The sequence below is a fragment of the Ipomoea triloba genome, chromosome 14, assembly GCF_003576645.1.
Source record: "Ipomoea triloba cultivar NCNSP0323 chromosome 14, ASM357664v1".
Taxonomy (NCBI): Eukaryota; Viridiplantae; Streptophyta; class Magnoliopsida; order Solanales; family Convolvulaceae; genus Ipomoea; species Ipomoea triloba.
In genome coordinates, this window is record NC_044929.1 from 1,529,814 (window position 1) to 1,534,394 (window position 4,581).

The window sequence follows — 4,581 nt, forward strand, 5'->3', positions numbered from 1 at the left end:
GTTTGTAGTATCTGTCCATATACTATACCCCACTGAGGCTCGAACCCATGACCTCCCACTAGGGAGAATCATTTCATGCCGCTTGACCACAAAGCCTTTGGCCCCTACATCTTTGTTTAATTTGCAAGTTAAATAAAGTTTTGATTTGCAAAAACCTCACAACGTTATACGAAAAGTGCATTTTAGATGCACTCGTCTTATGATTTATAATTGACTTATTCAAATTAAGAAGGTCAATGGCATGTCCCTTGATGAGTCGAACTTAGAACATTAATTTATGATTACTAATTCAATTGTTCGACCAACTTGATTGTGATTACTTCAAATGAAATAAATTTCACATATAAGCTACTAAGCTAGGCAGGTTGCAAAATGAGTTTTTAACTCCTACACCTAATTTAAGTTTGGTATGTATTGAAATTAGTTTTGAAATATTTTATATGATTGAGACTAATCAATCTCAGTCTTACATCTGTAAAAACTCGATGGATCTGATAAAAAAAAGTGACATTTTCGTAATTATCATCAACTTCACTGTGCAAACTTGAACACTTATAAATAATTACAAAAATACCACCGAATGTTTTTTTTTTAAATCAATATGATCCGTCTGATTTTTACAGATGTATTGCAGTGTTAGTGGTGTTGGTGTTGGTATGGTGTACTGGTGTGGTGTGGTGGTGGCGGCAATAGTCGTGGTGGTGGTGATAATAATTCAAAAATTAGCCTGAAGAGAGATGAGAGAGAACTAAGAGATAGGGGAAAAAAGTTATAAAAATATCTTCTGACTAAAAATCTAAAAAGAAATTTTTCGCCAAATTGAGTATTTTATCTATTGGTCATAATGAATATTTTCTTTTGACTATATTTTCTTTAAATATGCAAACACTGAAAATGCGAAGAATAACTTTCGAAAGTCATTTTTCGAGTTTTCAAACAGATCTTAAAATAGAGTTTATTCTATTACATAATTAATTAATTAATTAAAAAGAATATTTAATTACATATATTCACTAATCGATGCGTCATGATTATACCGATTATGTTTCCATATAAAAGTTGTTTTATAGAGAAATGGTTATTGGACGAAAGTTGTTACTCAATTTCCTAATCCTTGCACGTCTATGGTTTCCTTATCCGACCGAACACATCGAAAGTGACTGCATACATTTTCCAATTCAATACTTCGTACGTTATACGGCGGATATGTTAAAGCCATCTTGTGACCTTCTTTTTAATTTTAATCCAATTTTATTACGGAAAATGTCTTGCCCACTGGCCGTGACATTCCACCAAATTACCTTATATTGACTTGCTACCCTTTTGCTACTGTTTTTTTTGGTCGAATGACTAATCACTTCACTGAATTGTATGCACATTTAAAAGGTGATACAACTGACCTTGCCATTCTTCTTCTTCTTCTCTGACAACATTTTTCAGTTTCGTTAGTCTATGGGGGTGTTTGGTAAATAATTGTTAGCTGACTGAGTTAGTAGTTTGACTAATTAATAGTATTAGCTTTTTGTAGAAAGATGTTTGGTAAATTAGTTGTTAGCTGATAGCTGATTACATCCAAAATGACTTTTTCAAAAATGGTGATCGAAATATTTGTTTTGAACAACTTTTTGAATTTTAGCATTTCGAAGCAATAAGTTGTTACAAGGAGCTAGTTAATCAAACACTCATATTGACTGTTTAACCAAGTCAAACATCTAATAGTGGTCAAACAAGCCAAAATTAGCTGATAAGCTAACTATGTTACCAAATAGGGCCTATATCCTAAACGCATGTACTCGCTCTCACAAGTAACCCAACCTCATTGCTAGCCGTTATTATATCATAGATCATGGTCAACTTTACAAGGTGTACCATTGAGATAAGGTTCATTTTTAATATAATGGATATTAATTTTGAAGGCTATTTTTTGTTTACTGAATGTTCATTTCTAGATTTACAACCTCAAAATGAACTTTCTGTAAATAAAAAGTGAACATTCATTATATCAAAAATGAATTTTTATCGATGGTCCACAATATAATTTGCCGATATCACTAAGTCTTATTTTTCATGTGTTCGTCTTATTTTTATGAAATATTATCTTGAATAAATTATGCAAGTTCATTACTTTATAGTGTATATCTATCACAAATACAAAAAGAAGTAAGGATAAATGGATTGAACGTGACAAGAGAGCACACTAAGTAGGTAAGATAATTAATTGAATTTGGAAAAGAAAATAAAGTGAGGCGTATACATAAGGATGATATAAGGGGCTGTTTGGTTCAATTATGAAAATTGGAATTAAAATTAGACTCAACTACTTATTAATTACAGTGGATTTTATTTAAAATAATATTATTATTTGGTTTAAAAATCAGAATTGGAATTAAAATAAAAATATTGTAAAAATATTATTATAAAAAATAAAAAATTAAAACAAAAATGTAATCTTATAACTCAGATCCTAGTCACTATATAAAAGTATGCACAGGAAACTCCACTTATACATAATAATAACTTGCAAATCGGAAAAAAAAAATCTTTACAATCTAATACAATAATTATATTTTACCAACTCGACCACCTTTTTCACAGCTATATTTAAATCGAAATTTCATTTTTAAAAAGTGGGAAACAAATGCTCCCTAAATAGGAGATTTATATCACGGACCAGGGTCCACAATGCTAAGTGGACCCTAGATCAAAACGACGAGGTACAAAATTCATATTCGTAAGGTACAAAATTTTATAACATAAGATACACAAAATCACAACACAAAACACATAATATAGCATTATGGACCCAGCTGGATTAACAAATGAGGTACATAATTCATATTCGTAATGTACATAATTTCATAACACAAAACACATACACATGTTATATATTTACTTATTTTTCAAATATGACTTTGGTACATAATTTGTGTTCATAGGCACAAAATTTCACAACACAAGACACAATTGCTAATTTGTTTCGGATACATAATTCATACTTATTAAGTACAGAATTTCATAACTCAAGATACAAAAAGCCTTAATACAAAACACAAATACATAAATCAAAGTTCATAATGCACTGTGTACCCATCTATAGTATAACAATTGTCCTAAATATATATATGGACCACGGAGTGCCGTAGGTATGGCCGTGTGGGCAAGTAGCGGTGGGTTGGGCATAGAGTTTAAAATATTTAAATTAAAAAATAAATGAAAAGAAGAAAAAGTTGATTTTAAAAATGAGTCAGTTTTGGAAATATTTTTGTTAGAAAATGTAAAATATTACCAAATACGACTTTTTTATTATTATTATTATTATTATTATTATTATTATTATTATCTCATAGAATTTTTAAAAAAAGGAAAAATAAAAAATAATCGGTTAAATTGCCAAAGAGCCCCTTAATTTCAATCTTTTACTTTTTTTTTTCTTTTTTCAAAAAGAAACATCTGGACTTCTCTTTATTTCTTTCTTCTCTTCATCTTTAAATAAATGTTAAACTTAGCCTAGACGTCCGACCACGCACAATCTTTATGTCTGGTCCACATGCCTTCCCAAAGTTATTCATTTTCCTTCTCTATTAATTTATTTATTTATTTATTTATTTTTACTAAAAAAATATTCCGTAACGTTTTCATTTGAAAAAGTATAAACCGCCTCAAATAATAAATATATAAGTACTATTATATAGAAATCCTATCTAAACTTAATTTGCATAATCTTCAAATCCAGTTAATATAATATGTGAATTTATTTTCGAATTAATATATTATTATACAATAAGTTATACTAATTTAATTGTCGTTTAAAAATTGATTAGTCTAGTGTGGGTCCATCTTACATGAGATGAACAATAATTTTCTTGTTATGAGTTAATAATTATTAAATGAGTTAATTTTATTTTTTATCCTAGATTTATATGTAACAATCCACTTGTAGTCCTTTTTTATTATAATATATATATATATATATATATATATATATATATATATATATATATACTTTCGGTCCTAGTATTATTATGACATGACCATTTTTTATCCTTTATCAACAAATTAGTTTAAATATCGTTAAATACAAGGACATTTCGGTCTTCAATTATGAATGTTTTCAAATAAATAAACATAAGAAATATACCGGTTCGACATGCTTTGTATAAAAAAGATTGAGATGTCTTTGTATTTAAGGATATTTCAACGATTTTGTTGCTGAATGACTAAAATTGGTCATGCCACAATAATACTAGGACCAAATGAGGATGATATAATAAAAAGGGACTAAAAGTTGATTATCACCTATAAATCTATGACAAAAAATGGAATTAACTCTTATTAAATTTTTGCTAATAGTTTTTAAGGAATAAATAATGTTTTTAGTGAAAATTATTTTGGTGTTTGTTAAATAGCTGTTAGTTAGATTGAGATAGTAAGTTTGACTAGTTGATAACATTATTTGATTGTAGAAAGATGTTTGGTAAATAGATGTTAACTGATAACTGATTACACACACAATGAATTTCTCGAAAAGTTTATCAAAAAAAGCTGATTTGAGCAACTTTCTGAATTTTAGTATTATGGAAC